Source organism: Alligator mississippiensis, chromosome 5 (assembly GCF_030867095.1).
Source record: "Alligator mississippiensis isolate rAllMis1 chromosome 5, rAllMis1, whole genome shotgun sequence".
Classification (NCBI taxonomy): domain Eukaryota; kingdom Metazoa; phylum Chordata; order Crocodylia; family Alligatoridae; genus Alligator; species Alligator mississippiensis.
The window spans coordinates 112,501,193-112,518,260 of NC_081828.1; positions in this window are offsets into that span (position 1 = coordinate 112,501,193).

Below are 17,068 nucleotides of genomic sequence, written 5' to 3' on the forward strand. Positions count from 1 at the left end.
CCCCCCGGGATAATAAGAAATAACGGTCACAAGTTGTTGGAGAGCAGGTTCAGATTAGACATCCGTAGGAAATACTTCACAGTTAGGGTGGCTAGGATCTGAAACCAACTTCCAAGGGAAGTGGTGCTGGCTCCTACTCTGGGGGTCTTCAAGAAGCGGCTTAATGCCTACATGGCTGGGGTCACTTGAGCCCAGTTTCTCTCCTGCCCAGGCAGGGAGTCGGACTTGAAGATCTACAAGTTCCCTTCCGACCCTACTTCTATGAGTCTATGATTCTATGTTTTGTCAGCCAGAATCTTCAGGTGAAATAACCATTCTCTCAGTTCTCCTGAGATGCCTATGAAACAAGGAAGAATCTCATTGGGGACTTGAGAGAATGGAAGTACATGACTTTTTCACCATCTTATAGAAAACCTGCGCTGGAGCACAGTGGTGTGTTCCAATGTTCAGACTCCTAGCTTAATACTGTGCAATGTCTGTCATGGACACTCCATTGTTTTGGGTTTTTTTTCTATAATGTTGATGCAAACCTGTGAGTGAGAATATATTCACCAAAGTTCCCATGAGAAAAGTGGGTGTCCAAAGGTGGTTTTAATCATTCATATGCAGCAATAACAATCTCATGGGATTTCACAAGTTCTATTCTACCATCCTATCCATTCAGTAAGATGATTGGTAGAGAGAAGAAATCATCATGGGTCGTGCTATTATCTGGGATGTCAGCAGACACGTAGCTTTGTTTTTGTCAGACATGATAATGAAATGTGTTTCTTTTCAACGCACCTACACAGGACTGGAAATTGGGAGACATGAGCGACTGGTGCCTCCTGAATCCTGGGGGAGCACCCACTGATGGTGGCGGCCTTATCGGGGGGGGGGGGCACCAGCCCTGCTGACAGCATCAGTGTTGGCCATCAGGGCGGGACACTGGCACTGTCGGAGGGGGGGGGGTACATGCACCCCCATGCACCCCCTACCAGTCACCTGTGTTGGGAGAAATCTAAAATTTAAATTCAAACAAAGCATAAATATAAATTACTAATTAGGGAATAGTTCATTATATGGCTAGAATGATTCTTTGCCAACTATTAATAAGGTCTATTCATTCTTCAAAGGAATTCAGCTTCTGGAATCTTTTTTGAACCTGCAAATGTTCATTGGGTTATATGGGTGTGTAACAGGAAGGTTTGTGGTTTTAGCAAGGAACAGTCAACCCCGCTGAGAGCCTAGCTTTGGATCATTTGGCTAGGCAGGCACTGTCCTACTATTACCTTTAAAAACTCCCAGAAGAGGAAGGAAACTTTGATGAGCAGAAAAGGCCAGGCAGGGGCTAGGTTTCCAAAGGGCTCTGTTCTAAGGGCTCCTATACACATGATAGAGATCTGTCCTGATTCATGCTACTTGGTATGCTTCAGAGCTGACTCGATTAATAGAGTCTGCTGGAGCGTGCTAATTAGAGTGTTCCAGCAGCCTCTGTGTCACATGTATTCAGCATTCCCACATTTCAAAATGGCAGTGAGGGCACTTCAACTGAAGCTCATCATAACAACCTATGGGTGCTCTGAGAGCCACTCTAATTAAAGTGCCTCCACCTCCCCCTCCATCCCAGAACACATGTATAGATGCCCTTAGTGCCCAGAATAGGGTGACAGTTTTGTTTTTGTTCATTTGTTGCTTTACAGCTGTGTTTTGTTTTTCAGAACTGGCTGTAGGGCTCCTTGGTGAGCCAAACCTACCTTCAAAAGTCAGCAGGCTAGGGAACCTACTTACAGGGTGACTAAGGGAAGCTTGTGTCAGCTACTTATTAAGTAGAACAATTCTTTCTTAATATTGTATCTTTCCATGGTCACCCAGCTTTCTAGGACTTGAGGGTTGAATTGTTATTATATTCTTCACACTGTATCTTAAATAAATATATTTGTAAGCTATTGTGGGAACAAAATGCATTCGCAATTTGATAAGCTGTGTTAGCTGCTGGTGATACATTATACAATTACCTTAAAAAAAAAAACAAGCCAATTTCGTTTCCTTGAAAGGGCAATTCAAGATGTTCAGATACCAAAACATCTTTATAATTTGCATTTTGGCCAGCTAAGGTACATAAGTTCTTTTTATTTAGTGGTGTAATAGCTGCCATCATTTGAAGACATTGAGCCAACAGCCCCCATAATTAACATTTAATGTGTCAGTCATTGTTGGCAGAATATTTTTAGATGATGGCCCTCACCTTTGCAGTTAATTTCTCCTGTTGTTCTGAACAGAGCCAGGTGTGTGGTCCTTGAGGGTATGGCATTTGATTCATCCCTTTTCTGTTACTTCTATCTCCTGACATGTTCAGGAATGAGGTTGATTAAAGGCTGGCATTTTTCATTTATAGGCAAAAATGTCTCTCCTTTTTGAACAATACAGAAATGAAGTTCACTGAAGCGACATCAGTTCTACAAGCTGATGACTGAATGCATGACCCTGTATAGTTATTTCTTTTGAACTATGCTCAAAGAGATTGAAGTGTTATAATCAGGCACAATTTTATGGATAACCTCCTCCCCCCCCCCCCCCATTACTAATTTTGATATAGGCATTCAAAAAAAAAAAAAAAAAAAAGAGAGAGCTATTTTTTTTTTTCTAATTAATCTTACTCTACAGGAACATAATTTGTGCATATCTTGTAAACTGACATCCATTTTTAAATCAGATTTTAAAGCAATACTTGCTCAAAACAAGTTGGCAAAAGCTATTATTTTGTTTAAAGCTTTTTACCAGAAATGCAATATACCACTGGGGGCTTAGGAGGAAGAAAGAAGATACTCAAACTAAATAAAACAAAGTGGAGACAAATTAAACACACTACACAAAAATGTTCTAACTAAATAAAATAAGTCAACTCTAAAAGACAAAACTTTACATTCACTCATTTCTGTTCGTATGGAGTCAGGCTTTCCTGTAAACAGAAATTACCCCCAAAGAAGGTATACAGATAAGTCCACATGCAAAGCTAACCAAAATGCTGAGAGATTAAATTTATGTTGGCATTTATTTGGTATACTGAATATTGGACTCCATCTAATTCAAATGAAAATTATAATTCTATGAGACTTAAATTACATGTTATGTCACTTTATGCTTATAAATTGTAAAAATGTAGTACATGGCTAAAAGTTAGATGTTGTAGATAATTAATTGGTTGTTTTAGCTCCAAGAACTATAGATTTTCCCAGTGGTAACATGTTAATTAAGATACAACAGTAGATTTTTTTATACTCATTACATAGTGTAAGTTGTTGAATTGTTCTTAATAGATTTAATACTGAAACAGCTATCCGATACTATTGTAACTATTTAAAAAAAATACCTCCATTATTCTGGGTAGATTAATATGATTTTAAGATGTTTTACTACTAACATTTGGCCCTAAAATTGTAACAGTGTAACAATGTATGAAGTCACTTGACTATGAGATGCATTCATTTTCAAATTGATAAGAATTATACTAGGAAGTAATGTATCCCTTCCTCTTGTCAAAGACATTTATGCAGGACATAGCAGGCTTGGGGTGCCAACCCTGGAGTCTGCCACCCTCAAGTGGTCAGATCTGCTGGCTGGGCCCTTCTACCTCTGTATCACCCCCTGTGTCCTGCCAGCCATGCCTTCCATGTTCAATAGTAGGATGAATTTTTGGAGGCTGCTTCTGGAAGCTTGAGGTTTTTCTTCCTTGGCATAGACCTCATGTTTTCTCTACCCCTCCACCTCATCCTCTGGGTTAATTTGCTCTCAGCACACTTTGCATAGTTCACAGGGCCTCCTCAACATAATCTTGGCTTTCACCCTCAGCCACAATTTATGTGGAGTGTGCTCCCCTCCCCAGCACTGTTTATCCCCCTCCCCACACACATTGGGCCCCTTCCTCTTGACTCTACGCCAAGTTTTACCATGCTCCAGACTCTTCCTCAATATTCCCAGGATCCTTACCCTATCCCTAGAGTAACCCCTTGGCTCATACACCTATTATCAGCTACTCTCTGCTTTATGTAATGCACAGCACCCCATCAAAATCCTCTGGGAGCCCTCCATTCACCCCTTACTAGCTACCCCATGCCTCATGGCTGCCATCTAAATATTTAACTGAAACTTGGGGTTTACCTTTCACTGAGGCTCTCCACACTTCTCTGTTCCCAGGTTCAACTTTTCTAGGTTTCTGAGCCCACCAATCTCAGTTCCTTCTGGGCTACTTACAAGATCACCTCTCACTCTAAGAAACTTCTTCACTAGACTTAACAATAGCAGCTCTGCAGCAGTTTCTAAGAACAATTTCTCTCCTGTATCCAGAGACAGAATACCCTCTCTAACGTAGAAGCCAAGCTTACAGAACCCTAAACTCTTCCCACTTCTAGTCAAGTGACCCTAACTCTTTAACCGGGCCCAGGGGGGTTTCATTAGCTCTTTTCTGCTTCCTCAGTGCTTGCAGCTGGCACCACTTAAAATGTCAGCATTCTTGTAGCCACCTAATGCTGCTTTCAACCCTGCTCAAATTAATAGAGGTTAGAGGTTCCCTGTTACTTAGGAATCTTCTGCTTTTTCCAAAGTAGAAGGAGAGGCATATATGCTTTATTTTACAAAGCATTTTGGTAAGTATTGCTGCATACTCTATATTAAAAATTGGAGGAAATTAATTCAGCTGACAATCAATTACATTTTAATAGCTAGATACAGAACACAGAATTACAAATCTCTTAGACATTATAATACTATAACCCTCTCAGTAGGATCCTTAGTAACAAAATTTATTTTGGTCTTAATGGTAGCACATGGACATCAAACAGGGTGCTTACAAGTGTTTGTTATAGTTGTACTGGTGGAATCCTAAGTGTAAATGTAGTTCAAGCAGTTTCTACTTGGGCTGTGCGAAGCTTCAGTCCCTGGTTCAGTTTGGCAGAGATTTGACCTGATTCAGTGGATGACTCTCTGTATCCAAATCAAAACAAAAGATCTTTTAATCTCCCTGAATCAAATCAGAACCCTCTGAATCAATTTGGAAAGATTCAGCCATTTGGACATACACAGTTTTAAGTGTTTTTTTTTTTTCTATATACCTTGTCAACTCTGCAATGGTGGGGCAGATGGAGCATCCCACAGGAGCATGGGGGGCTCTGCAGCATGCTCGGCAGCAGACCTGGAAGTGGACCAGAAGCACTTCCGTTCCACTTCTGGATCCACCAGGGAACATGCAGGGGGTGCCCCTATGGCCCCCTGGCACAGCGACTGATGCCTCATGGGTCTGGGGGGAGGGGAGATGTGGGGTACATCTATAGCTGATCACAAAGCCAGAAGGACATGGGGGTGGGGGGGCAGGCAGCGCACTCCCTGCCAGACCCGGAAGTGGACCGGAAGTATTTTCCGTCCACTTCCAGGTTTGCCACTGAGCATGCAGGGGGCCTACCCACTCTCCTGTGAGATGCTCCATCTGCCCCAGCATCACAGCATTCCCAAGCCACACCTGGTACCTCAAGGTATGTAGAAAAAATATTTAAAGCTGTGTCTATGGCTGAGTTGCTGATTCTGTGAATCAGCACTGACTCTTCAGATTTGGATTCGGTTGAATTGATCGGGGACAGTGATCTGAATCAACAAATCGAATCACTGTCCCCAATTTGGGCTGAATCCAAATCAAATACAGCCTGTTTCACACGCACATAGTTTCTATCATTCCAAAAATGAAGGGTCTAATAGAAACTTCTATCATCTCTGAGGAGGTAGAAGTTGCCTCTGGTAAAGTTTCTATTAGAGGAACAAAAGCTTGTGCACCTATACTATTGATAGAAGCTTCTATGCTATCCCCCAACACCCCAGAATGAATTGTTTCAGCTCCTTCTCCCCTTCAGAGAGACAGTCTGTGACTTATCTGGACTCCTCTGCTTTGAGTCACAGAATAAACCCCTCTCAGCTTCAGGGCTAGGAAAGCCCAGCTCTTCTCCACAGCCATAGGGATGTTTAGCTGACAACACCACCTTATCAGTCCTTGGGTGTGTCTACATGTGCATAAGATCCAGGAGCAGTTTACTCATGAGTAAACTACTCATGAGTAAATACTCCTGGACAGGTGTGTGAGAGCTTAGACATGCCCACAAAATAAAATCACAATCTCTCGTCTTTTATGGACTGACTGGTTAATCTCTTTTATTTCTTTCCTACCATGACTTTGATGAAAAAAAAAAAAATGAAGATAAACAGTCCTGAGTGATGAAGTTGTTCTCATATCTGTGGTTCAGAAAACTGACTCTTCTTCACAGGGCTCCATCATCCCCATACCCCACCCTTACCACACCTGGTGTTTCAGTTTCATATTTATTAAGTCTCTTCTAAAGAACTAACACCCTCAAAATACTTGGTTCCATCTCTCTCTCTTGGAACACTCTCACTCTTGGTCACTTGCCTCATTCTTCTTTGCACAGATCCCAAGCAGAACGTCACTCAGTCCAAACTTGTCCTTATCTAACAATGTCTGAATATGAGGAGTCATCTTTCCTGACTCTCCTCCCCACTCAGTTTCATTTCTTTCCTTTTCTAGATTGCCCAGAATTTATCCAATGTCCACAGTAATCAGACTAACTGACTCAGTTGCCTCCACAGTCTCCTCCCTCCGGTTTCACAGGTAAGTCTTTTTGGGACTCTTCTTTTGGTTCCCTCTCTCGGCTGTGTCATGTTGCACTCCCATGTTCATACGGACAGATCTTCTTCTGGCGAGATTTTCTTCCTTTTTTGGGAACTGGCTACCTGCCCAGTTCCCTTTTAATTTTCACAGCTATTGGCTGCATCTCCTGCAGCTATCACTCTCTCGCCACTTCTCTTTCTGCCCACACAGCTCCTTGTTTTTGTTTTCATCAGGGTCTCTCCTTCTTCCATCTGGGTCTCCCTGTCTCGCTTTAGGTTCATTGTGTCATTCCCCTTCTCCTGGGCTCATTGTTGAGGTAAGTTCCTCTTTTCTCTTCACTCCCTCAGAGCTCCATGACAGGGAAGCTTGCTGCCCTGTCACAAGGTGTCTACACATGCAGGGAAGCAAGAGCAGATTTGCTGCTAATGGCAGCAAACTGTTACTGCTTCTGGGAGTCTTCAGTGAGCCCCTTCCACCACCAGGAGGAGTTCTAAGCTAGCCAACAGCCTGACAAGCAGGGTGCCACCACCAGGAGGTGGCTAGCCCAAGGGCTGGCAGGGAGCACATGGCTAAGAGACAGCTGTCTCCTAGCTAGGGCTGGGACATTGCTGCCTGCCCCTGGCAGACTCCCTGCTGCTAAGGCAGAAACAATGTCCCTTTTCCATAGCAGCAGGGAACTCCTGGCCTTGGCTCCCCAGTTGGGGCAGGGGACTTGGAAAGAACTGTAGGGGAGGGGCAGTTCCCAGCCCCCTGCCCTGCCCTGATCTACAGGTGGGGCAGCTAGCAGTGAGCCCCTGGCTGGATGGGGATTTAAAGCCACAGAGGCTGGGAACTTATTGCTGCCTGCTCCTTGGGCTGGAGTCTGTAGTGTGACAAGAAGGAAGGAGCTACTGATGCTACAACGCCCCTGGTGGTGGTGGTGGTGGGGGGGGGGGGGCAGTCTGGAACAGAAGGGGAAGGGAGGGGGCAGGGAGTAATGTTCTCTGCTTACTCCCCAGACCAGGGACTGCTTGGTCTGGAGAACAGGCTAGATGTTTTGCACCCTGTTCCCTCTGCTCCTTGGGTAGGAGGAGGGGTGCTATGGGTGCTGGCTTGTATGTGCCCCACAGGGGAGATGCTTCCACTTCTGTGTGGCACTTCAGAGCTCTTTGTCTCCACTCCCTTGACAGCATAGAGATAAGGGAAACTTCTCCCCCTACATACAGAACACTGTGCCTAGTGCTGTAAGTGCAGACTTTCAAGTGTTCCATGGAGAAGAAGTACCCCCAGGACTCGAAAGACTTTCATCTACAGTCCCATATGTGGGGCTACAGGCACACGCTTTAGTGTGTCCCATGTTGCGGGGAGCAAATGTGGGGGATATAAAGAGCCTGTGTCTGCAGCCCCACATATGGATGTAGCTCCCCCTCCAGGACTTGAGACAGCAGCCTGAGGCCTGGTGAAAGCCTGGTGCTGGCAGCTGCAGTAGCACACTGGCAAAGCCCTGCCACTAACAGTCCCCCCCCCCCCCCGAAAAGACCTGACTTGTACTACCCCAAGAATGGAGTCCCCCAGCTCCTTCCATGTCAGCCCCCAACCCACCAGCACCTCAGGCCAACCAGGCTCACTTGACCTGCACTGAAACTGGGTCTGGTGGCCCATTCCAGAGGGGTAGGGATCCATTGCAGACTGCTGGAGGGGAAAATGATCAGTTTGAAAAGACAGCAGACCCATTTTGGATCTGGTGCCTGACAACTGAGAGAGAGGGAGGGAGTGCAGTGAGAAAAGGGGAATAGTCCCCTGGGGTGGCCAGCCATTTAGACTTGTGCCCTTGTGTACTGTCAACTGTTTCTAGTCAGGCTGTGGAGCCTGCAAAGCATACTGGGGTCTGGGGTCCCTGGCTGGGTGCCATCTGCAGAGCACCCAGCCGACACTCTGAATACTTGCACAGTGTTCTCCTTGTATGGTTTCCAACCACTTAAACTAAACAGTTAAATTTCCATCGGTCCGCCTGAATGCTTGCATGCACGTATGCATGCATACATAATGTTGCAAGATGTTATTTTTCTTACTAACCTTATTTGAAATATCAGATAAGTCACTGCTGTCTCCTTGATATATGAATGCAAAGGCATTTAATTCCTGTAAGTATTAAATGTTAATACATTTCTGTTTAGAGACTAACAGTACAATTTCAGGAAGATTTAAGGAGGAAGCCTTTTTTTGCATGTCCTGCATGTCCCTAGGAAAGAATGCATCATTGTTTTGAATAGTGCAACTGTTCATAAACCCATGAGGAGAATGGTCCAGTGTTAGGATGCTAGTTCAGGAAGATAGGTCTCCATTGGTTGCTCTGCTACAGACTTCCTCCATGATGTGAGAACTTCACATAGGACCAGGTCCAAACGGATCATATAGGTACACAGGGTTTAAATGGAATTTGGCCACCAAAAAAGATCCAGCTTGACCATAATCCAAGAATTTCAGTGCCGCTTAGCCTCCTACATTTTGGCCTGAGAAGATACCTAGGCTACTGCACATGCTCAAAAAGAAATCCAGATCAGCCCCTTAAACACCTAACTCCTGCCAAACTCTGTTGTGGTTCAAATTCATGCTGGGGGACAGCCACAGAGCACATCAAGTAGCTGTCTGGCAGCATTCATTAAGTTAATTAAAATATACAGTTGACAAAGGAGGAATGGTGTACACCTTTTGCTCAGTAATTTCGTGGTTAGAGCACTCAGCTGGAAAGAGAGAGACCTGGCTAACAAGACCACTTCGTTGTGAAGGGCCTCAAATCCATCCCAGAAGACCCTTCTAACCACTAGCTAAGTAAGGTTGCTCTGCTTCTCCTATTGAAGCTGAGCTACTAGGCAGCAGAGTGCAAAGTTCATGGGGCAAGGAAGACAGCAAGCAAGACAGGACCTGAATCTACATTCTAGTTGACCAACCTGACGGTGGGTGGTTGGACCCAGAAAGGTGCTGCGTGAACAGGCTGGGGACGGAAGGGTTACGGGACCTTGTTTCTCCTTCTCTTATCTCTCTTCCAGTTGACAGAAAAACAATTAAGGAGGCGGTGTAACAAATAAATGCTTTACTCACACTTTCGTATAGGTGGTTTCCTTTACAGCAGTTTCAAGATTAAACTCGCTGGTAACTCGAGAGCTCTAAACATGTTTAAATGATATACTCAGTCGTGATGGGGGTGTCCGGGGGGAAGGGATTTCGTGGACGCAGGATCCTGGGAAGGATGATCAGGCCTCTCCAAACTGATGCGTGGGTCCCCCTTGTGCTTGTGTTCTGCCCCTTTTTATAAGCTACCGAGCCAATCAAAATGTGTCCCGTGTATCTGTTGACTTTCAGGAGGCTGTGACTGCTGGCCGTGCGGTCACCCCCCTCATGTAACCCCTGATTTGCTGAGGCTATTTGATCGTGCATTCATCGTGACTCCCTCACACTCCGAGCATAGTTCACCCTCGTGTTTTACATTTGATACCTTCAAGTTCTTAAGTGTGTTCAAGATACAACATCCAACACAAAGTAAAATACCAACTAAGGGTATTAATAACTGTGGTCATTCAGCAGTTCTATTGTGACAGGGGCACTCAACTCATTTGGTTATGACACTAGTAAAGAGATTATTTCATTGGGAAGGGGGACGCTTGGCTTTTGTTTTCCTGCCAAGATTGTTTACCTATTTTACATTTAAATAGTCACATTGGATACAAGCCAAAATAGTGCAGGTGAATTAATTGATCGTGGGATAACTGTAAGCCAGCAGAATGACACAGTTACAATGAAGATAAATGCTATCTTAGGATGCATCAGGAGCTGTACCATTAGAGATAGGAAAGTATTAATTCCATTGTATAAAGCCCTGGAATGTTATCAATTGGCATGCTGTTTATACTTACAGCCACCTAAATGAATTCAAAATAAAACAGGGCAGGGAAGGACTACTATACTTATGTGATGAGTAGAGAGACTTATTTATAGGTTATCAGTGGCAAGTCTTAATGAGGATAGGCTTGAACAGATCTTATCCATGCCCTGTCCACTGACATCCACTGACACACACAGCTGGATGCTTGTTCATGAAGTTGCTGCAGAGCCATTACCAGGGTCCATTTTCAGGTTCACCAAAGACCTAGAGCTGAAGAGTAGGCACTGGGGACAAGTTCAAGCAGCCTCACTGGTGGATTTCCAGCTTTGGAGGGCATCAATGGATTTGGCAAGCCAAGCATGGGTGAAACATGCTCATCAAAACCCACCTCTGATGTGGTATATACAAGACCCAAAAGAAGCATGGGTCATTTAGCTTACTACAATGAATGCTGAAAGGGACATGATTGCTACAAGGCAGTGAACATCTGAAAAGAGAGAGAAGCTATTTAATCCACAGAACAACATTGGCATCAGAACAAATGGGCATAAATCAGCTATGAACAAATTTAGGCTGGAAATTAGAAAGTTTGTAAGCAGCAGAGGAATGCAGCTATAGAACAGTCTCACAATAATGGTGGTATGATCAGTTTATGAAGGGGATTATATGTAGTGGTTGCCTGTGATAGTAGGCAAGACACAGAAATCCCTTCCAGTTCTGTGTGTTAATTGTTAAACAAAGCCCATAATGTTACATAGATAAGGGGATAGCAAACACTGGATCTATTTGCAGACACAGAGACCAGAATGCCATCTTGCTTTTCTGTTTCTGCAGAATACGCATTATTTCCTGTTTTCCTGAACATTGCATCATTTTATATACTTCACACAGGGTGCATTTACACAAGATGTATTACTGCATAATAGCATAATTTGCTTCACAGTAAGCATGCACACCTATACGTGCACACACTTAGTTTGCTGTAAAAATCCTTAATCCCACTTAAATTTGCTACGTTCAAATGCAAGTAACAAATTTAAGCAGAATTATTTATTGTGCAGTAACACATGCGTAGACATGACCCGGGAGCAAGTTTGCTCCCAGATCTGCCCAGGGCTGCAGGATAGGAGCCTCTCCTGTTACATCTCAGCTCTGTGTTCTCGGGGAACCCTGGCACAGGATGCAGTCTGTCTGACTCACAATTTCCCTCTCCTTCCCCTCCTCTACATAAATGAAACTGATTAAGATGCAGTGAGAGACACACCTAAGACCCTCCAGATAAGGGTGACAAAAGTGAAACAACTGCCCTAGGTCTCATTTGCATCCGAGATGGAACCAGATAACCATTCATTTACATAAGAGATGGAGAACAGAAAGCCTGAAGCAGAGACTGCAGTGAATTCTGGGATCAGAGAAGCAGGGGAGCACTGCATGATGGGGAATCTGTGCTACAAATGCTAATCGACCCATGTTCACACACACCCAGCTCAGCATTTATCAGACCAGTTCTAATCTGGATTTACTTCCCCACCCCCCCAGACACACACACACCTCTAAGTTTAATAGGCATCTCGGGCTGTACATTCCCTGGTCCCACTATGGGAGGCCTATTTAAACTTGATTGACTAAACCTCGGTTGCTGGGTTAGGGAATGCGGAGGCAAAAGACTGAGTCAGAGGGAGTATGGGCAACATTTGAACAATGGTTAAGGGTTCATCACAGCGTCCAGCCTGTTGGAGCCCTAATCACAGGTGTTGCCATACTTTTCCCGAGACAACTGGTGGAAGTCCTCTCCACAAAGGTTATGAGCACCCCAATAATTGTCTTAAGTCTGATAAAAGACTATAGTAAGATCTGGAAAAGTCGTGCTAAGCTGAGGCTTGTTCACAACAAGTGAAAATCCAAACTCCTGATGCTGCAAGCTATCTATTGTTTCTGAAGAAACCATGAGATATCCCATCAGTATATCTTCTATCCATAGGAATTTCAAGCTGGCTCCCAAGCATCTGGTTACTCCCTAGCCTTATGCGTTTCCTGATTATCAGTCAGTTTCTTGAGAAGTTCCAAACTGGATAACCCCTTGTCAATAGAAAAGACAATGATTTACACTATTGAGAATGCTTCAAAGCAGCTGAACTAAGGTTATAAAAATCTGTAAAAAGCAGTAGTGTGGGTGCTTCAAGAAGAAAACTCATGTACTGACACCATCCCCTGTTGTTCTTGGGACACTGGAAGAACAGATCGTCTCCCTTCACGGATTGTGCTATGGACTGTGCCTGTCAGCTTTGCAGCCTGAGTACCTTGGACTGGTGAGATCCCAGTACTCTCTCTCTCTTTTCACTCTAGGCATAAATTTCTGAACCTGAACTGTATTAGTTAAGCTTGAGCTAAGTTTCCCCAAATACTTAGTGAAACCAGGGTAGTATTGTAATTGTTTGTGTTTGTTTTTTCTTTTGCATGTCTATTACTACTCGTACCATTATATACTTCATATGCTTAGCAATAAATAACTTTTATAGTCAAACTAGTAGTAACTGGATATATTTTTCCTTCTCTGCTTCTCTTTCCTCCTGTGCTCTGCAGCAACGCTTCTTTTACCTAAGCTAAAGATCCCTGTGAAGCCCAAAAATACTGTGGGGTTTGCTCATCAAGAGGCCAAAGATTGGGATGTGCTGAGTTTGAAACACATAAGGGGATCAGCTTGTACAGGCAGATTGACCCAGTTTAACTCAGATGTGCCCTTCTGAACTGAATGCTGGCCCATGAGGGTGTCACCTGGACACCCAGCCAGATTCAGAGGGATTCTGTTCACCTGTGTGCTTCTGTCCGACTGCACTTTATTGTCGCTCTGATGAACTGATTCTTGGCATATCAGGGTGTCAGCCTGTCCATGCTGATCAACCAGGCTGGGTCAGGGGTGTCACATTAATCTGTGTGTGTTTGTGTGTATGACTGATTTGGTGACTGGAGGAACCCAGCCCCACTGAAACTGAGTCCTGCAACATAGCTCCATTGGGGGTGAGGACTTGCAGAAAGGAGAGATACAGCTCCGTATAGAAACACAAGTAACACAAGCAGCACATTTACAGAATTACCAAGATCCTAGAAACCTATCCCTAATAAATGAGCACACCCCAAAGTAATGGGCAAATCTGGTAACGCTCCTGCTCCAGAGCTGGGCTGCCTCTATTGCAGCCCACTGTCTGCAAGCTATAAAAGCCTGCAGACATTTTGTGCCCTGGGGTATACACCACAGGCAGCCTGAGGGCACTGGAGGGCCTGTGTGTCCCTGTGGCCAGGCCACAGGGTATCTGTGCTTGCCTGCTTGGGCCCCTGTGCTGCTGAATGGTACTGCACTGCTGTGTGGCTGCCAGGGAAACATTTTTGGCATCAGCAGGGAACTGAAGAGTGCTACAAACTGCTGTAGTCCCTCGCTGAGCCTGTGAGCGCCCCCGCCCCACCAGGGCCACCTATATGCAGCTTCTGGGCATCATGACCTGTCTGCATCAGGCCCCCAGAAGCCTGCCTTGCACTGCAGGTACTGCAGGTCATTGCTTCCACCATGCAGCTGCCAGTCCCATGCCACAGCCCTGAGCTTGGTGCTGCTGACAAGTGTCCAGGCTTGGAAACACCAGGATAGCCACACAGGGGCCCAGAGAGCCAGTGTGGGACCCAGCATGGCATTGTCCTCCCCATCCAGCCCCAGGCTTACATGTATGTGTATGCCTGTTCCCTCCACCCAGGGCCCCAACTGGACCCAGGAGGAGACTGGTGACCTTTTGATGCTCTGGGGCAAGGCAGCAGTGCTGCACCAATTTGAGCAGGTGGGAGCTTCAATGCCCATGTATATGAGGCTCTATCAGGTCAGATGTGGGAATGAGGGCACAACTGATTGGTGCAGCATTGCTGCTTAAATGTCAAGGCCTTGTGGGCACAGTGGGTTGTCATGACTGCCCACAATTGTCAGTCTGGTTGTGCCTGCAAGACCATGCCCTTTATGTGGCTACTGACCAACATTCTGGGACACCAGGACCCAGGCTACATGAAATTTACACCAGCTCTCTGCCTAAGCCCCTGTCCTCACCTGGCACCTCCAGTGGCACATCACCATAGGAGGGACTCTCTGGCATCCAGCTCCCCAGCTGGAGTTTCCACCAGAAGTTTAGGGAGCCCTGGCCAACACCTGCCTCACCAGCTGTGCAGCCCCAGGGGAAGACAAGAGGTATGGCTGACCATGACACTGCTCACTGGCAGCGGTGTCAGTTCCTTTCCCAAGGGGGACCCCCAGCTGGGAGCCTGCATGGAGCACCCCTCAGGCTGAGGACACTGGCTACAGCTGCACACCATCACCAACTTAGAGGACCATGCCAAAACACCACCTATACCAGCCCTGGATACATGGTAAACCCTGCATTGAGGGGGGGGGGGGGGCTTCCCACCCCTAACCCTGGCCTCTGACCCTGACTCTTCTTCTCGCCCAGCTGGCCTGCACTTCCTGACCCTGGGTTCCCCCCCTACAGAATGCAGAGCGGTGGGAGACAGTAATAAACTTTAGTGAGCATCCCATGTCCCCACAGGTAGGTGGCCATAGGCCTCTCATGCACTGAGGAACATATCAATGCTGGCGGTGATGTCCTCCTTGGCAGCAGGGGGCAGAGATACATAGCACAGTCAAAGGTAGCCTTCCAAGGAGTGGCAGAGGTTGTGGGGCAGCCTGGGCTTGCCCCTGGACTATTGTAGCTAAGGTCCCATACCAGGAGTGGAGGTGGACCTGGGGCATCTGCAGCAGCATGGTGTAGTGACTCAAGCACACATCGGCCTGTGCAAACAGTTCATTGTGCATCAACCAGGGCAGAAACAGCAGGGGCACACTTGGGGCCCAGCAACAGTGTGGCAGATGGTTTGCCCTAGGGTGCCTCCCCAAAGAGGCACCCTGCTGGGAGGACATGGGCATGGGCATGGCCAGCTCCTCATACCAGTTGTTCAGGAGTCCCACACCCCTGAGCCCAAGCACCATGGGCTGGGTGGCAGCACAGCAGGGTGGTTGGCCTGCAGGAAAAGAGGGCAGAAGCATGGTCTGGAGCTCTGGCAGCAGGCGCTGCCAGAAGCCTGGCCTGTCCTGCCCTGGGGATGGGGTAGGGGAGGCCATCTGCCTGTGGCCAGCATGCAGTGGTGTACCAGACCCAGGGGAGTGTCTAGGGATGAGAGGCTCATTCAGTGGCCGCCTGGGCCTGGGGCCTGTGTGGCCCAACTTACTATGGTCCCTGGGCACCCACGCATAACCAGCCCACAATCTGAGGCTGGGCAGCTCACAGCCCCTGGTAAAGAGCATCTTATTTCTGAAACTCTCATAAAAACTGTCATAAAAACTCTCATAAAAAGTTTCTGTCTCATGGCTCTGCAGGTCTTACATTTGGATGTGGGGGAGAAGCCACAATTGGCAGTGGGGATGCCAGTTTAGGGTCACCACAATCCACCACTATCACCCTTTGGATATACCAGCTCTGCCAGAGGCACACCATGGACCACACCTTCCTCCTCCAGGGGCTGGTAGCAATCAAAGAGGAGAAGGAAGAGAATACATGGGCCTGGTGTGAATGATGTGGCCTACCAGGACAGCTCATGCATACAGGCCATTGCCCATGATGAGGTGAGGGATTGGGTGGACTGGGAGTTCTGGGATAAGCTTCTGGCCCTGGAACTTGAGTTACTCCAGGTGCTAAAGGAGCAGAATGTCATGATGGGCCAGGCAATGCAGGCCACAAAGGACAACCATCTAGTGCTGGCCACCATCCTGGGCCTGGCAGTCTTGTTTATTCCTGCTGCTGCCCAGCCCCCATCCCTGCAGACCCCCTTGCAGCCACCCATCACCTGCAACAGGACCCTGCCTGGACCTGGAGGAGGACCTCCACTATTTCCAACTACCAAGAGCCTGGTCCCCATCCCAGGTCTACTGCCAACCGCTCCCCCTCGCGCCCCCTGGGCCCACTCCTGCCACTTGCCTAAGCTCCATGTGGGCATGGAGCTGGAGGTGCCTGAAGCAGTACCAGGACTGTACACCAACCCTGCTGGCCTGGACTCTACCTGGTGGAGGTGGAGTCAGTTGTGCCAAAGAGCGCCAGCCACCATCACCCCTGAGTGAGATCCCCACCTGCTGCACTTGCTGCAGCATCCAGACTGATGGGGAAATGTCAAGATACCAGGGTGCTGGCTTCCTGGGTTCAGGCTCTGCTCCCAGGCACCCCATTCCATGGCCCCCCACTCTGGGACACCACATAAATCACTTTGTAAATACTTTGCCCAGAGAAGAGGGTTTTTTATTGTTGCTGGGTGGGGTGGGTGGTAGAGGGGCTGTGTTTGTTGGGGAGGTAAGGGGGTTTATGTAATGTGAGGGGAATAAAGACTTTTCCTTCTGACATGGCTGTAGTGAGGGTGGCGATGGGGGTGGGGGGGGTCCTTGGGCAGGGGAGAAAATGGACTAGAGTTGGGAGTGCAGGAGGAAGTGGTCAGCTAGAGCCTCTTGCACCTCATGCCCCAGCCCCCACTGGTGGGTGTGT